Genomic DNA, 19,819 nt, shown 5'->3' with positions numbered 1-19,819 from the left:
ATCAAGCCTCTGGAAGGCAAATCCGAGCTCACGAGAAGCTATCTTCAAGCTCAAACAAACTCGATGACTCGGAGACTGCTGTTAATCGACATAGAACTAGGAAACCCGAAACTGTAAGACCCCTAGCGGGCACCCTCGGCGTAACCAGATCTATTCTACAAACTGTAAGACCTCAATAGGCATGGCAAACTGTAAGACCTCAATAGGCATGGCAAACTGTAAGACCTCAATAGGCATGGCAAACTGCAAGACCTCAATAGGCATGGCGAACTGTAAGACCTCAACAGGCATGACAAACTGTAAGACCTCAACATGCATGAAAAATCTCGAAGTTTAGGCTATACATCGCATTTGTAAGAATCCCTAAAGGGCATACCCTCGATGTAGACGCCTAAACTATCACTAGGGATCAAAAATGGCTACGGCCAAACGCATATGACTACGGTCAAAATGACTGATACAGCCAAAATAACGCGACTCGGGGATGCCCGACTGTCGCTAAAAAATCGCAGGTCACTACTCCGAATATACTTCGGAAAGAACCGGTTAAAACAGGCTTCCCTCCACAGGCAAAAACAAGCTCCGACAATGTCGGCTCCAAAATGCAAGAGCATCGATCTACTCGACCTACGAGCTATAAACCTTACGAGGTGCTCAAAACATCGCCGACAATGACTTGAAATCGAGGTTCCTCTGGAACCGACGACGGGTCAGGCAAAAATACTATAAAAAGACCTTAATGAGCGGAAACAAAGCCTATAAAAATCCCACGGGCAAAAACAGCGTAAGAGCCATTGTCGCCAGCTAAGCAAGCCTACGGGCCTCATATTGAAAGGTCTCTACGACCAAACAGCATAAGAGCCATTGTCGCTAGCTAAAAAATCTTGACAACTTGAGGATTAAAATGAGCTCGAATCGTAACCCGATTTTGTCACGGCCCAACCTCGAGAGGCGCGACCGACGCCCAATCGAGTGAACCCAACTGAGCAAGCCTTATCAAACACTTTCTACCCAACTCAATATGAATAAAGAAACCATGCTTTCATTCATTTAGACAATAGGAAAGATAGTACATCCGACATTGTTAGTTCATTTTATATCACAACCTTAAATCGTAGTTAAGTTTCCAAGGTTCCATACAATTACACTTTAGAGAAGCGGGAGTTAGAATTACAATATAGTTCATAGACCCATCCAATCCCCGTACAACCCACATATGTCTACGGAGCCTCTAAGGATACAAAAGACAATAATGGCAATGCCGGCAACAAGGCCCCGGCTATACCTCAAAAGTGGATATCTATATCAAAAGATGTACAACATAACCCCTTGGAGGAGAGAGGGGCTCACCAAAACTTTGAGAGGAGGATGCTCCGCTACACGCGATCGGCACTATCCGCTATGGAGCCACCTACATTCATTTAAAAATGTAGCGCCCACGGCAAAAGGAACGTTAGTACCATGGAATAGTACTTGTATGTATAACTAAACACCATCCAGTTAGAAAGAAAAACCATACAAGAGTAAAAAGAAATCATAAGAACAACAGAGCTTCAGGTAAGTACCACATCAACAATATAAGAGGTTCACATAGTTTTCACATAATTTCTGAAATTTTAGATTAGGGCATTCCATATCGTTGCATCATCTTCCATATTACCACCGCTTCCTTGAGCGGAGTCCGATCACGGCCCGTCGGCTAAGCCGTCTTGCTAAGACGTTACTCTTATTTCATCAACACATTACCACCATGTGTGTATAATATGGCGTCCGACCACGGCCCGGCCGGCTAAGCCATCTTACCAAGACGTTACACTTGTTTTCATTTTCACTTTCCAGTTTTAATTATCAATACATTACCATCATGTGTGTATAACATGGCGTCCGATCACGGCCCGATCAGCTAAGCCGTCTTACCAAGACGTTACACTTGTTTTCATTTTCACTTTCTAGTTTCACATTATTCCCATTTCCAACATTGACCTTGCCATTAAAATCATAAGCACATACAAAAGCAACTTAAGTTATAAGCATAGAGGGGAATTCATCTAGTTCGGCTTATTAATCACAATGTAACCTTGACTTGACACTTAGGCCTTTAGCACATAGCTCATGTTTTCCACACATCCTCAATTTACATAGAATAGCACATTAAACACATGGAGAAGCACCTTCCACATATTTGTACAGCATCAATTCATTTGGCATAACAAGTACCTCATAAATCAAATTTCGGACTTACAACATTTGCACAGACACCATGGAGGCTTAATTTCTAAGAGGAGGGGTTTTTAGCCATACATACCTCAATAGAGATTTCCTTAAATCCTTATAATAAATTCCGGCATTTCCTATCAACTTCGATCTATTTTATGAAAATTGCAAGTTGAACCAAGAATTAGAGGCATGAATAAGATTCTACCTCATTTAAGTAAATTATAGAGCACTAAGTGTGCACAGTGATTTTAGGACCCTTTTGTGAGAGATTTTCATCATCCTAAAGCACAATTGTTATCTTTTTGGTTCACAAACCCCCCATACCCCATTATTTTTTGTGCATGCAAGATTATCAGCCCTTATACCCATGAACCCACTTCTAATCACTTATTTTAATAGAAATTTCGAAATTATAGATGAGGGTACCAGTTCTTACCTCTTAGGGAGAAGACCTGGCAATTTCACTAGACAATCTTCAAGGATTTTGGGCAAGAATTAAGTGGGGACTTGATGAAGATCACACCCTCTCTCTCTCTCTCTAATACTTCCTCTCTCACTCTAAGTGTAATGAAATAACAGAAAAAGTGGTCTAATGGGTGTTTTTAATGGGATGAGGTCGGGTTTTAAAAGTTAGAAAATAGGAGCCCTGACAGATTTGCGATCGCATATGCGATCGCATTATGGACATGCGGCCCGCAAAATGGACCGCAAAAATGGTCCCAAAATCTAGACAAACTGACTAGGTATGCGACGGAAATGCAGTCCGCATACTTGTTCTGCGGTCGCATAATGCACCGCGGAGCTGCCCTTCACAAAATTTCAAGGGGATTATGCGATGACTATGCGGCCCGAATATCGATTATGTGATCGCATAATTGGACGCACAGTTGACCTCAAACCAACCAACACACTGACTGGCTCTGCGGCGATTATGCGGTCCGCATTCCTGTTATGCGACCGCATAATGGACCGCAGAAATGCACATTTCTGGCAAACATAATTTCATAACTTTTTAATGCACAGGTCGATCCAAAGGATCCGAACAGCGGCGAGCTTTTATGAATTTCTAACACATGATCTTAACTTAGCACCACGAGATCCGGGTTTTGGGTAGAGATTTTCACGGGGTCTTATAGATTCGGAGACTGGATCCAAAATAGTTAACTATGCAAAGCCTCCAGGCCACATACTAAAAGGTCTCAAACGACCAAATGGCATAAATGCCACTATCACCGGACAGGGAATCAAGGCAGTTCAAGGGTCGATTATAGCTTGGATCGCAACGCAACTCGGAGACTAGACCCGAAAATTGCAAAACACCCAAGGGCAAAAAATAAAAACCGTCATCACCAGCCCGAACAAACGCAAAACTCGAGGGTATATTAAGCTCAAGTCGGACCCCGACTCGGAGACTGAACCCAAAGACAGTAAAAGCATGTAAGCCTAAGGGCAAATCTAGGGTCAATTCGACCCAGTGAAAACTCCAACAAGAAGAAATAGAGAAGATACAAGTTGCGGGGTTTCCCCTCTTATTACTACATATTAGTGACGAGGCGCAATCTCGGCCTGCGTCATATAATGAAAGCTATATATACACAACAAAGGAGGCAGGGAATATTCGTTCCCCTTTTCTCCGGCAGCTACGGCCCGGCAGTCTTCTCCTTATCATCCTCATCAACGGATATCAGGAACTTGGCATGGAACTCCTCTCCTTTGGCTTGTCCAATCTCCTCCGAAAGATCAAAGCCTCTAGCATGAATCTCCTTAAGGGTCTCCCTCCGGGATCTGCACCTCTCATACTCCCTGCTGCTATTTGCACGATCGAGGGCCTTCTTCAGCTCAGCCTTAGCGGCAACGGCACTCCTTGAACGAGCCGCCATTTTTGTCCCGCCCTGGTATTATTCATTACGACTTCGGCTTGGACGTTCACCACCTCAGTTTTCGCCCTTGATAGCTCGGAGGGAGAGTCCCGTGATAATTTTTGCCCGAGCAGAATCATTCGTACGAGCGGCCTGAATTTGCGCCTCAAGAGCGGATATCGCGGCCTGAGCCCTCTCTTTGGCTTTAGAATGGGCACTAACACGCGCTTGCAGCTCAGTGAATTCACGTTTGGCCTTGCCGACCTTGCCCTAGAGTTGTTCCAATTCATCCGCCTTGTCCATCAACTGAAATGACAACACGTCAAAGACGGCAGGACAAAAAAGGGAATACCAGTGCGGAATGCAGTATACTTGTTTAGGGCCTCCCGGGCGCATCTTCAGTCCGCCCCACGCCGTAAAGAAGCGATCTCATTTTCCTTCGCCGCATAGAGAAATTTGAGGGATTTTTCCCTTTCTCGAGCCTCCCGCAACAGGGCCTCGCAACGAAGCAGCACGACTTTGAGCCTATCAAAAGCCTGAAGAACAAAAGTCGGGTGAGTAAAGGGAAGAGAAAGGAGCATGGGGCCGGAACATCCCTACCACGGCCGAAAACTCACCACAAGGCTAAGACGATGAGCCTCGCCGAGGGCCGAAGCAACATCCGATGTTGCATCAATCGCGGAAGCTTGCCGACCGACCGAATCACTTCCACTCAACCGCTGCGAAGGCGGCGCCTCACCGCAAGCCTTCTCGCACCACGGAACACCTTTCCTTTTGCCAGCGCTCCCTGACCCTTGGGCCACTAATCTCTCCTCCTCCTCCGGGGAATCCAGTCTCGCCTCGAATGAACTCCCGACACCTGCGATAGAGGAATCGGTCAAATCAGCAAAAAGGAAGCCATCCCCAAAAAAGGAGTGGGAACGTCAGGCACCTACCATAATGCTTCGCCTCCCATCTCCCTTTTGAAAGATCTCGCCACCGGCGCCTATCATGAGCCCAGCAAGGTGCCAACCTACGAGACCATTCGGCTAAATCAGGGACCTCACCGGGCAACCAATGAGTTGCTGCAAACAATGGACATAAAGACATCGTTATGGGGCCAGCTACATGTGAAGGGAAAGACGGTTCGAACAGAATGCTTACTTGCAGAGTTCCATTTCTCAGGAAACGGTGAAAATTCTCCAAGAATAATATTGGTCGTCCGGATCCGAACGAACTGACTCATCCATCCACGGTCCTCATCCTCCTCGCTGCCGAGCGTGGAAGCTCGAGTGGACCTACACTGAAGAGCAACTAGGCCCCGGTAACATAATGGACGGTACAACCTTATGAGGTGACTGAGGGTAAACTCTATCCCGGCCTTATCAGCAAAATATCTCATCGACTGCACTATCCTCTAGAGAAAGGGATGAATCTGCGCCAACGTTACTTAGTACCTTCTATAGAAATCGAGCACGTCCGATCCGGGGAACCCGGTGCGAGGACATGGGTATACACGCTCAAGAAACCCTCAATATGCGTCATAACACTCTCTTCGGGGGAAGGTACTTGTAGAATCACGCCTTCCCCCCATCCGCACTCTCTCCTGATCGCCCTGAGGTTCTCCTCCCTCACCGATTAAATTATCCTCGACGCGTGCTCCCGATGGCCCGGAACATTAGGAGGTTTCCCCGACGTGGCGACCCTCTTCATGGCAACACACTCCGGGCCTCGTTCCCCCAACATCGGGAGAGGGCTGCTGGCGCCAACCAAAGGTTGAGCGCAGGAAGGAATCCCCCTCATTCGAGGATCAGGTGTCGAAGCAGCAGCCACGGCCACGACGGAATAAAGAGAAAAAGAGGAGGATTTAGGCAAAAACTCCCTGAAGCAAAGAAGTGGAGGGACTCGCACAAAGCGCCAGGCTCTACATAGGAGATAAGCTTATCAAACAACTACAAAATCGCTGCTTGAAGGGAGGATTGATAAATATATAGGGGCCAGGCAACAACTGCTCAATTGCCCAAGAAGGCCAATTAATTCTGGTCGCGTTAACGCCACCTTCTCCATGGGGAGTGCACCGGCAGAATCATCTCAGACTCCCACATAACTCATAAAATCAAGGGACCTCAGGAGATCCCCGACGTCGCAAGTATCGGTTCGGAGGGGCCATCGACTCAACCTCGGGACATGGCTGGTCTCGGGGCCTCCCGGTCCGTCCTACAAAAAAGCTCCAAAGGGTCGACGATCTGCTCGGAAGCAAAAAAAAAAAGTGGGGAGGAGAGAGGGAGAGCAGCATGAAGGACTAGCAGAATAAAAGCTCCTTTCGTGCATTGACAAAAAGGAGAAACTCCTTTTTACACTATTCGTCTCCCATGAGGGAGAACACATGATACAAAAAAAAAGAGAAGGCATAAAAAAAAGGGCTCGGAGACTACTCCTCGCCACTATCATCTTCACCCTCGTCAGGGACAATATAAAGTGCCAGTCTTCTCTCCGTCACGCGAGCCTCCTCCAGGTCGGCAGATAGCTTGAAGACTCTGGCCTCGAGTTCTTTCAGGACCTCCCTCTTCGCCTTCGCCTTGGCAGGCTCGACAGCTCGGGCCAGTTTCTGCCCAGCAGCCAGGGATATGTAACGAACCATTGCATGCACGGTAGCCGCATCCTCCCTATAAGCGGCAGCGTCTCGCTCGGCCTCAGACTTAGTCGCGGCCTAAGTAGCAATCTCCCTGCAGGTGTCCAAGAGAATGCCCCGGGATGTCTCCAATTCCCCGGTCACAGTCTCGCTCCGCTCCTTCAGCCCAGAGACCTCCGCTTCCAACTGACTAATCCGCGAGCTGCACTGCTCGACCTACAAAGAAAGGAATGATGGTGAATATATGAATACAGAATGTGTGTGGATACGAAGTAAAAGAGCAGGTTTGAGCAAGGCAGAATACCCGAGCGGCAAGAACGGCCTTCTCCCGAAGAGCCGCCTCCAAAGAGGCCCGAAGCTCCCCTAACTCTTTATCTCCCCGAGCGCCACGAGCCTCTAAGTCTTGAAGTTTCGAAGCAATGTTATTACGCTCCTTCTCATGGAAAGAAAGTTCCCCACAAAGCCGAAAAATGGCATGATCATACATCTCTTTACACTGCGGCACAACAAGAAAGTTAAGAGAGATGACGAATAATGCCCGAGAATGAAAAGAAACGCGCAAGGAAAAATTATCACCTGCTGCACGGACTTCTCCGCCTCTTTAACGGTGCCAGAAACATCGAGATCAGCTCCGTCAATTACTCCATCAAAAATGTCGGCAATGAAGCCTCCCCCTCTGAAAGGAGTACCAACCGTGGTGCCAATCATCCCTTTGGCATCCCTCAGCTCTCCTGATGAGTCCGGGAAGTTCTGAATAAGATCATTCGGGTCGCCGATTTCTCCGAATAGCAGCCCATATCCTTGGAAAGTTCCGAACCCCGACCCATCAGGACCAACGGTCCTGCTAACAGAAGCCACATCGAATCCGGCCGCACGATTCGAAGTCACATCAACGTTCTCTTCGAGGACCCCCGGCTCTTTAGCCCTGCCGAACCCAGGCGTCCCAGACTCAGCAGCCTCCGACTGGGGCACCAGTAAATCTCTCACGCTGGACCTCGTCCTCCTCCTCAATGGACTTCTATCCTCGTCCTCCCTCTCAACATCAGGGTTCAACACGGATGTTAGGGCAGCAGTTTCATCAGGACAAACAGTGGCTGCCCTGTCATTCCTTTTCATGTTCATATCGGGCCCCAAGACCTCCGCTTCACCATCGGGGGGTGGCCTCATCTGCATATTTTCTCCAAGGCAAGCACCAACACAATAAACGCAACACGTCGTTGCTTAGAGACCTAAGAAGAACAGAAAAGGTGAAGCATGAGCAGTGAAGAAACCTCACCGTGATTCTTAGCCACCCAACGCTCCTTAGACATGACGGTCCAAGACCGGAGACGATACGGGAACCTTTCATCCATACACTTGATCCATCCCGCCAAATCTAGGACTGCCTCGGGATGCCAAGAAACGGCTGGAGAGAGCACAAAAGGGTTATCGTGACAAGAAAAAGAATAAATGAGAAGTGGCTAAAGGGAAGTTCACTTACGTCGATCGTTTAATCGCTCTGGAAAGGGCATCCTCCGGGCCGAGATGATATCCGAGGTCCTCACTCGAATGAACCTGCTCATCCATCCCTGGTCCTTCCCTTCATCAACACTTGTGAAGAAAGATTTTTTGGACCTCTGTCGAAGCTTGATTAAGCCTCGATACAGCCGAGGGCAGTTCAATCTGATCAAATGGCTGAGGGTAAATACCTCACCTGTAACCCCTTCAGTAAAGTGCCTAAGCATCAAAACGATCCTCCAAAAGGACGGGTAGATCTGACCGAGGGTCACCCGATATTGAGCGCAGAATTCAAGGATAACCGGATCGATTTCCAAAGGAGGAGATTCGACAGATTTATCAGGACCCAGGGTAAATGGGTATATATGTAGAGAAAGCCATCCTTGAAGTCGGTAATGTTGTTGTTCGGGTCAGGAATTTCTACCTTCACTGCCTTGCTCCATCGGCAGTCCTCTTTCACTTTGTCAACATTGGTCACGATGCTACCATATCGAGATACATGCTCACATCGACCCGGTGTAGACGAGGGATTTTCGATGTCGAAGTCATCCGATGTGTCAATATCGGGAGGGGTCCATTGCTCCAAAGTGGGAACCGATTTATTTTCCCCCTCAGACAACCGGGATGACGATGCAGTATCATTCCGTCGAGGAACCGTCCTAGAAGTCCTGGCCATGAAAAATGGTAAAACCTTTCCGTAAAGAGAAGAAAAAATGTAAAGGTATCAAATAGCAAAATTTCTGGTTTACAAACCGGAAGGAAGGGTGAAGATGGGGAGTATCTAGCAACCAGAGCATTTATAGGAGCCGCCGGGGAAGCAAAAGAGACGAACCTACGACAGTTCATGGGTTTCTCGATTATCGCATTTGACGGCAGCCCTGCACGGTTCCTTGGGACATGGCATTTAATGCTCTTAGACAGTTAACGTCATGGAAATAATGGCATCGAGACGAAGATTCAACAACTTTTCTTATCACTTCGTTCTAGGAAACGCGGAGACTATTTGTGTGTGGTCAAAATCGGGGGAATCCGTCTCCAGCCACTAAGGTATATTCGGAATGTCGTGACAGCACCTCGAGGCTGTGGGATCATGATCGGGCTCCTTATCTCGAGGATCATCCGCGGCCCTGCAGTGGCTCCGAGGTTAAGGGATCTGTCTGCGGCCCAGCAAAGGTTACGAAGACAGGGGACTCCCGAGGCTAGCAGCTAGAATCAATAGGTCCTGATGTCTTGTCTAGTCGTCCCATCCCTATATCTTTACATTTAATGCACTATGTACCATACCGTGTTCCCTCGCCTATATAAAAGGGACCCATACCATCTTATAAAGGGCTGATGTTGCTCCGTTTCTCCACAAGTGCAATAATATTTCTCTCTCCTTTTCTTCTAAGTGGTTCACCCTCACAGGCCCGAGGCCTCCTTAGCATTTATTGTCTTCTTACTTGTTCTTCACCACATCGTCTAATATTGGCAATATAGAGCCTTGCATAATCATACCTTTAACTGTTATCCCATTCCCGGTTGTCCCGATAGTTCGAGATTGATACCAACGCCGACCCCGAGGTCCCATTGATCACCCCCGAACTCGGGCAACAGCCCCCTTTGGTTTGATTACTGCCCCGTCTTAGCTTGCATTTTATCATTATACTTCACGATTTTAGCAATAACTGCTTTACCAACTAGCTCGGGAATAGATCACATATTTTTAGAATCCCATTTATAAATTTAATTATTGTTACCATTTTCACGGTAAACAAAAAGTGTTTAGAATGAGGTCCAATATGCTCCAACTCAAAAATTGCATTATTGTAGATATCCTCAAATTTTCACTCTTCGTCAACCTTGGCATCATTAATAATTTGGTCGAATAGTTGGAATTCCTCTTCCCACTCCACAAGCTGGCCAGTATCAACAAAATTTGGTTGTGGGGCATCAGGCCCAGCAACATTTTTATATAATTGATCATGCAGGTCATGAATATCTAAGCCAAATTGGTCTATCTCTTGCTTGAGCTCAGTTCTTTCGTCTATCAGCTGTTCTGTAATATTTGAAAGACCATCACGGAGAAACTCATGAGATTTCATCAGTTGAGCTTGTTCCTCTAGCCAAGATTGGCTCACTATATCTGCTTCTTCAAAATTATTTTCTGGTGGGAACTCGCTCTCTTCAGCCACTTCCTCCGCTTCAGCCTTCATTCTCATGATTACTGCACTAATTCTTTGTGTAGCCTTTCGATTTTCATCTTGTTTCTCGGCTACTTGCCTTATCATCATATCATATTGCTTGACTACTTGCCTCATCAGGGCCATAATACGAGCCATACTTTCCATACCCTCCACTTCCTTGCTCTTATCAAACTCATAAACATTATTAGAAACATTATAATAAGAACTCCGAGAAGGATAATAAGAATTAGGATAACCATCCCAATGGCCACCTTGACAATCACACACATTACAAAAAGTCCACACATCAGACTGAGATGCACAATTTTGCCACAAGTGTGGTCCCCCACAATACGGACAAGGATCACCATAATAAGAATACCCAATATTCGACCAATTATCATTCCAATATGCCATGTAAACAAAGATAATAAAATATTAAACTAAGCTAAAATTTAAACTTGAATAGACAAAATATAAAAATCTAATCTAGTAGACTAGTTAATTTCTAAGTCCCCAGCAACGGCGCCAAAAACTTGTTGCTCCCAAACGCACACGCAAGTATACGTGGTCGACAGGTAATATAGTATTGTAAGTCCAGATATCGTACCCACAAGGACTTGTGATTAACTATCAACTAAATTAAACCAAACAATTAATCAATTCAAGTGAATCCTAACGTATGAATATTTAACTAAAATTAATCTAGAGTAACAAATTAAGAGATTAAAGAAAATAAGTTGGCAAATTATAGAGACGAACTCAATGTGAGTTAATATTCTAGAGCTATGCTTTGGATAACAATCCCGTTGAGTTTTCAACTTAAATCGTCTAATTAATTTATCTGGTTTATTGGTTGACATGGTTAATATTGCTCGTAGCATTCTCCCGAAGTAAAACTCGCCTATTCAAGCTAATCTAACGCATATATTCCTATGGAATTAGAATTAACAAGAATGCATTGATTATTCATGTATGGTAACCAAGCAAGGCGATTAGGTATATTCCTATCCTAACCGCAAATCCGCCCTCCCTAAGAGTTAAGATCTTGCTCTACTCAATCTTATATGCAATCTAGAATTCCCTCTTCCGAGTTCAATCCTGATTCGTAGATAGTATTCAATTGGTGATCAAGCAATCAAATAATTAAGGGCAATATTGAATAAATAAACCAATATGATAAAATAATAAAAACAATTCAAGCTTCAAACCACAACGTTCACGTAGCACCCAAAACTCTAGAACTAAGAAACTATGAAATTAAAGGAAGAGATGAGAAGAAAAACTAGTTAGAAGCCTCCTCCAAGGGTGGTATGTCTTCCCCCACGTGAATTCTCCTTCAAAGTATGTTAGATCTCCCCAAAGTGGCGTCCTCCCTCAAAAAAATATGTTTAGTCTTGCTTTTATACGAGTTAGGTAGGTCTAGGGCTGAAATAACCTTGTTCGGGCAAAATTGGACAAATTTCACGTCACTGGCGCCCTGGCTAGTGCCAGCCGCCCTCCACGGCGCTTTGAAAATTTTGCTACTGTTTTTGGCACCATAGGTAGGGCTGGGCGCCACTTGTGGCGCTGAAATGTCCAACTTTCCTGTTTTTGTCCGTTTTGGCTCTAATTCCACACATATCGCCCCCGATTGCTCCCAGATCATTCCTACACATAAAAACACATCAAATTAACATAAATCAACACATTTTACACCCCAAATCCACGAAACAAAAGTAAAACATGAGGATATATACATACAAATATATATACTTTAAGCGAAACATCAACACCCCACACTTAGACTCTTGCTAGTCCTCGAGAAATGGGACTATCTAATAAACAACCACGTACAAGTCTCAATTATAGAGGAGCAGTTTAACTTTTAACCACACACTATACCCTTGACTATGATCAATACCGGCGCACGAGCATGAACATACAAAATTTCACATTCTTCCCGTTTAAGCATGCCTAAGTATAATATTTCAATTCAATCAATTCCAACAACCTATTTGTGACCACCCAACCTCAAAAGCCAACTTTTAACCACTAAGCACCCTCAACTCACACACTCACCCAACAAGAAAGTTTACAACATTACCAATCATTCATGAGATCATGTGCCCTCATCAACAAACAAAAGAGTGAATATAAATTAGTCCACAGATTAAAATATGCTTTTGAATATCGATTAAGGACATCACACAATCGAACAAAATTCGCTCACTCTCACGAAGAGTTCATATGCATCCTATGGTCGTACCATAAGCTTGCCCGTAGTGTATATCTCTACTAATTAAAGCTAGCCAAATCTAGGATCAATTAGGACTTTAAAGTTGTAATGTAGGCGAAAGGACGGGTATGATACATTTAGAAATAGTGATTAACCCTCCTAAGCACTTTAATACACTACATTCACAATTCAAGCACATATTCTTCTCAACCAATTCACTTGCCCCAAACCATATGCAACATAGCCATCTTATCAATTAAGCACTTAAATATATTTCCACTAGCACAAATCAATAAGAATTGGAGGTTTGTTTTTTTCTACATTATTTGAACTATTATATTTTTTTTTCTCTTTTCTTGTAATTTTTCTTTTCCTTTCTCTCTTTTTTTTTCTTTTCTTCACACACTCCATACATTAAAGTTCATCGGCTAGTGACTTTTGATTTCAACTTTAGTGCACCAACGGGACCTTCCATGATTCCACTCAAAAACTACTCCCCAATATCTCACCTTACTTCTTTTAGCGACTAAGTGCCTTAGGAGGTAAAGGTTCAATCAATATCAAATTAAGAACAAAATAGGGTAGGGATTGTAATGTGGGTGCCAAAAGAAAGGTCTATAGGCTCAAAGGGGCTAGCAACGGAAAATTTTATTTTTTTATGTGACAAGCACCTCTGTGATCAAGACAGAAAATGCCTACGTCATCTTCTAGATTAGCACAACTTACAATTTTGCTTCAATTAACACACGGGGCAAGTTCTAGACTACACAGGATAGCACAGAAATTACAAATCCTCACACACACGTTGCACATGACTCAATCAATACGGTTATGTTCAATTCTCAAGTCAAGAAATCACACATAATTGAAAAAATTAAGCAGTATTACACTATGTGGCATACAAGTCAAACAATTGAGAAAAGACGTCACAAAATAGGTTATTTACTTTACTTAGGCTTCACAATTCTATTAAATACACGGGAAAACAGAATGTATGTCATAGCCTAATGTGCCAGCATCAACCATGTTAGTGAGTATCTTGGAGCGACTCAGTTTCTTCCTAAACTTCTCCTATAAAAAAGTACCCGGTTCGAGCTACACCCTTGGAAAAGAACCGGCGCCCAAAGAAAAACCAAGGGATACTACCTAAGTATGCTAAAAAAAATCTTTTTGGTGTTTTTAATCAAACTTTATCCCTCAAGAAAATTGTCCAAAAGATCCATCGTCGGGAAAATCTGAACTTTTTCTACAAAAAATTTCAATTTTCGTTTTTTTTTACCTAGACTATGTCTACTACGAGTTCTAAAATAAAAACTAAATAAAAAAATAGTTTTATACAATTACACTTCAGAAAGTAATTTTTCCACCCCACACTTATATTATGCATAGTCATCGATGCATGATCATAGAAAAAAATATTAAAACAAGGGTGAGAAATACTCCATGAGGCCCTCTTGGGCCTAGCTCGGACATGATCCTCAATATTAAGGGTCGGGACGACCCCACACTTAAGCCTAAACATGCTCCTCAGCTTCAACTTCGGGTAATCAAACTTCGCCTACTCTGCAAAATAAAAACAACACAAAACTTGACACTATATAAAAAAAATTAAAAAATTAAAATATAGGCTGGGTTGCCTCCCAACAAGCGCTTGACTTAACGTCGCGGCACGACACCATCACTTTCACCACTTTTCCTTCCACTATGAAGATATGAATTGTGACCCCAATTTTGCATCAATTTTTTGTCACGTTACTGGGGCGGTGGCGTAAAAATAAAAGAACCAAGCAATAGATATCGCATCTTGCACTTCTTGGCCCTTAAGTGAGGAATATCATTTTGTCTCCTTGGTGTGGCAAATTTCAGAATGTAAACACTTTGTTCCTCATCCATTGACTCCTCCATATGCTCGACTGGATTAATTCCCATGTCACCAACCAAACACAATGTTGAAAAGTGTTTAGAATGAGGTCTAATACACTCCAACTCAAAAATTGCATTATTGTTGACATCCTCAATTTTGCACTCTTCGTCAACCTTGGCATCATTAATAATTTGGTCGAATAGTTGGAATTCCTCTTCCCGCTCCACAAGCTGGCCAGTATCCACAAAATTTGGTTGTGGGGCATCAGGCGCATCAACCTTTTTATTCAATTGATCATCCAAGTCATGAATATCTTAGCCAAATTGGTCTATCTCTTGCTTGAGCTCAGTTCTTTCGTCTATCAGCTGTTCTTTCATATTTGAAAGACCATCACGGAGAAACTCATGAGATTTCATCAGTTTAGCTTGTTCCTCTAGCCAAGATTGGCTCACTATATCTGCTTCTTCAAAATTATTTTCTGGTAGGAACTCGCTCTCTTCAGCCACTTCCTCCGCCTCCGCCTTCATTCTCATGATTGCTGCACTAATTCTTTGTGTAGCCTTTCGATTTTCATCTTGTTGCTCGGCTACTTGCCTTATCATCATATCATATTGGTCGACTACTTGCCTCATCATGTCCATAATACGAGCCATGTTTTCCATACCCTCCACTTCCTTGCTCCTATCAAACGCATAAACATTATAATAAGAACTCTGAGAAGGATAATAAGAATTAGGACAACCATCCCAATGGCCACCTTGACAATCACACACATTACAAAAATTCCACAGATCGGACTGAGATGCACAATTTTGCCACAAGTGTGGTCCCCCGCAATACTAACTAGGATCACTATAATACGAATACCCAATATTCGACCAGTTATCATTTCAAGATGCCATGTAAACGAAGATAATAAAATCTTAAACTAAGCTAAAATTTAAACTTAAATAGACAAAAAGTAAAAATCTAATCTAGTAGACTAGTTAATTTCTAAGTCCCCGGCAACGGCGCCAAAAACTTGTTGCTTCCAAACGCACACGCAAGTATACGTGGTCGACAAGTAATATAGGATTGTAAGTCCAGATATCGTACCCACAAGGACTTGTGATTAACTATCAACAAAATTAAATCAAACAATTAATTTATTCAAGTGAATCCTAACGTATGAATATTTAAGTAAAATTAATCTATAGTAACAAATTAAGAGATTAAAGAAAATAAGTTAGCAAATAATAGAGACGAATTCAATATGAGTGAATATTCTAGAGCTATGGATTGGCTAACAATCCTGTTGAGTTTTCCGCTTAAATCGTCTAATTAATTTATCTGGTTTATTGGTTGACATGGTTAATATTGCTCGTAGCCTTCTCCCGAAGTACAGCTCGCCTATTCAAGCTAATCTAACGCCTATATTCCTATGGAATTAGAATTAACAAGAACGCATTGATAATTTATGTATAGCAACCAAGCAAGGCAATTAGGATCTTGCTCTACTCGCAAATCAAATTTAACCCTAGATTCCTGTATCCTAACCGCAAATTCTCCCTCCATAAGAGTTAAGATCTTGCTCTACTCAATCTTACATGCAATCTAGAATTTCCTCTCCCGTGTTCAATCCTAGATTCGTAGATAGTATTCAATCGGTGATCAAGCAATCAAACAATTAAGCACAAGATTGAATAAATAAACCAATATGATAAAATAATAAAAATAATTCAAGTTTCAAACCACAATGTTCATGTAGCACCTAAAACTCTAGAACTAAGAAACTATGAAATTAAAGGAAGAGAAGAGAAGAAAAACTAGTTAGAAGCCTCCTCCAAGCATGGTGTGTCTTCCCCCACGTGAATTCTCCTTCAATGTATATTAGATCTCCCCAAAGTGGCGTCCTCCCTCAAAAAATATGTTTAGTCTTGCTTTTATACGTGTTGGGTAGGTCTAGGGCTGAAATAACCTTGTCCCGGGCAAAATTGGACAAATTTCACGTCACTGGCGCCCTGGCTAGCGCCAGGCGCCCTCCACGGCGCTGTGAAAATTTTGCTACTATTTTTGGCGCCACAGGTAGGACTGGGCGCCACCTCTGGCGCTGAAATGTCCAACTTTCCTGTTTTTGTCCGTTTTGGCTCTAATTTCGCACATATTGCCCCCGATTGCTTTCAAATCACTCCAACACATAAAAACACATCAAATTAACATGAATCAACACATTTTACATCCCAAATCCACGAAACAACAATAAAACATGAGGCGATATACATACAAATATATATACTTTAAGCAAAACATCATCGAGCAGGGGCGACCTCAAGGTAAATGAACAAGAACAATAAAATAATAATAAGGCGATTCAGATGAACAGTACGAAAGAAAGTAAAAATGTATATTCTCTTCTTAATGATTCATCAGTTACAAATGATTGGGGACCCCTTTATATAGTAGGGGAATCCTAAATAAGGTACAATACTAATTGTAGTAGGGAATCTTATTATACAGCTCTCTAACCGCCTAGTACAAATCCGTTCCGGAATTTACGCAGTGATCTTAAGGCCACCGCAGGAATCTCGCTCTTTCCGTTATAACATCATAACGGTATTATCTCGAGGTTGGCCATACTCGTCCCTGGTGTTCATTGAGCACTCCGATTTTCGATTACAGTATTTTGCCATCGGGCTCGAGCCCGGTCCATATTGAACTTGTTTCTCGACGCGACTCCTCGAGCCTTCAAAATCGGGGACACATGATTTTGACCGTATACAGTTACACAACTTAAATGTTATGCTGATTTGTTTTTTTCTGGAAAAAGAACGAAATCCGGAAAATCCATTGGTAGATCGCTTAATTGTATATCATCTTAAATTGTTGGTCTTTTCTTTTCTATTTTCTTATTCTTTTTTAACTCTAAAGTAGAATAATTAACCTCGAACATTAAATGTAACTCAGACCGTTAATTGTTATTTGTACAGATAACACATCAGGGGTTGTTTGGTTGGAATACGATTTATATCGGTATAAGTTATATTGGGATAAGTTATGCTGCAATTGTTGTTTATTCATTGTTTGGTATGTTGTATGAAGAATGACAATTGCATAATTTCTAAGAAGAAGGTATAAGTTAACCAGTGCTAATTACCCCACCATCTATAAGGTATAAGTTATCCGAGTATTAAAATTAACACCGGAAAAACTTATACCTGATTTGCCAACCAAACAAAGTATTAAAATGATATTAAATTTTTATACCACGCTTATACCTTCTTATAACTCATACCAAACTACCCCTAAATACTCCATTGAGGAGTACCGGACAAAAGCTACTGGAGGGGATCTACCCTAGAATTACCTATACTTCAGTGAAAATAAATAGAAATGGAAGCTCTATCTTAATGAATTTCCAACAAAATGACACAATATTTGGGGAAGTGTGCATTTAAGATTGATATCGATATCCTCTGGCATTGTAGAAGCATTGCAAGGTTAATTTTCTTTGGGGCTTGTCCTTTTTGTTCTACCTTGAATCATTACTAATGTCTTTAATAGTAAGCTTCCTCGCTTGAGCTTCATCCCTCCTATATTCTTCTTCTACGTATGATTCACTGCTTCAAATACTTGAATTTTGTTCTTTTCTTTCAAGAATCAATCATTCCGTCTTTAATCTTCTAGTTTAAAGTCTTCCGCTATTCATGTTGTTATCAAAGCTACTTACCCAAAATAAGCATTAAGATCTTCACGATGAAAAAGTTGTTCAATATTATAGTTTTAATTTATCATGATAAAGTTGAGAGAGTTATACCTTCTCTAAAGGCTTTGAACTTGTGCACTACTTTGGCTTCCTCTTGGAATTGAAGTCAAGCTTTCTTTGTAAATAATAGCCCTCATACTTTGCAGACAACCATGTAAATTCAATTCCTTGAATTCATCAGAGTTCAGATCATATAACATGAAATATCCACTTTTGCTTTGAAAAAGCAATAAATGATCTTTCCACGCTGCTAATGGGGATTCAGTAGGAAGACCTCTAATTGTGTATTTCTTTATCCAAGACTCACAAATATTATATTCTTTCATTATCCATATTTCCATAAAACCTGTTATTGGATCAACCGTGGACCCAAGGCAGGGGTAACATAACAAGCTTACAGACTCATTCAAGAGGAGGAGGCTATGAATTGTTCCATTTGAAAAATTATGAGTATCAGGCGTTTTCATATAGCGAAAAATTTCGGTGCTCATGTCAAAAAAAGAATTACCAGTTCGCCATCGTCTAAAGCTCTAAACCAATGGGTTGTAATCCAATGGTAAGCTCCCTTATAAAACATCGAAGAAGTCAACCAAAATAACGCGGGCAGTTCTTGATCAACATGATCCAATTCTCTCCAAATATCAATACCCAATTCATAAACCTCAACTTTTTTTTCTCCCTTCTCAGGGTACCCGAAACGGTCTTCCGTGTAAACTTCAGAAATTCTAAAAACCTTGAAATCATTAACAACAGAATCAAAACCAAACCCACTACTATCAATGGATCGACGGAATCCCTTGGGAACATTAAAAGGGCTGGGCGGGAGTAGTCTATAATTTTTAGTAGATGGATTGAACAAGATGGTAGTAATTGGATCCATCAGAGCAATCAACCCACGGATAGGACCGATGAGTATATCATTGTCAATACTATAAGGAATTGTCATATAAGGCACATCTCGATCTGGATAAAGTGAGTAAATATAATCATCACCGTCACTAGAATGAAAAGAAAAGATAGCTTTATATCTTTCAACATCTTCTTTGAAGGAGCGCTTCAAGAGTATGTAATCATCTTTAGAAGTTGTGGTGTGGTTGAGATGAAGATTGATGAAAGTGGAAGATCGTACGAGAGTATAACAAGTTTTGGAGACAGACTCAAATCGCAATAGAAATTTCACGGGAAGCCTCAAAAGTATATTAATGACTACATCGGCTGGATATTTCTTCATAATTCCGTCCTCCATCTTGTATTCTTTACGATCTAATATTAATTGCACTTTGGAGAATGATGTTCTACATGGAGCAACAGCTTTAGAACCTTATTACGTAAGATTCACCATCTCATTTAAACAATATTCAAAGCTTGTCCTCACATGTTATGATCCACAACGAACTAAGCATTCGGTGTTTTGTGGTTCCGAAGAGTTTTCCAATGCAGCAATTTTGTGGTTCAGGAGAATGATGTTCTACATGGACTTTTTTATACTAGTTTTGCATCACGTGCGTTGCACGTGTATATCAAGTCATGTATAACACGTTAGTAGAAAAATAGATTTTGGGCAAAAAAACAATGGGTGGCTTTGATACAATATTCTCCGCCTTGCAACCCAGATAACAATCTTTCATATAGTTTCATATGCTACT

At 42.2% G+C, this 19,819-nt stretch overlaps 1 pseudogene; it reads right to left on the bottom strand.

Moving 5' to 3' along the window:
• Positions 1-18,145: 18,145 nt before the first annotated feature.
• LOC109207678 lies at positions 18,146-19,601 on the bottom strand (annotated as a pseudogene).
• Positions 19,602-19,819: the final 218 nt, after the last annotated feature.

The sequence above is a fragment of the Nicotiana attenuata genome, unplaced genomic scaffold, assembly GCF_001879085.1.
Source record: "Nicotiana attenuata strain UT unplaced genomic scaffold, NIATTr2, whole genome shotgun sequence".
In the NCBI taxonomy this organism is placed as follows: domain Eukaryota; kingdom Viridiplantae; phylum Streptophyta; class Magnoliopsida; order Solanales; family Solanaceae; genus Nicotiana; species Nicotiana attenuata.
The sequence above is the reverse complement of the archived record's forward strand: the minus strand, read 5'-3'. Positions and strand labels throughout refer to the sequence as shown.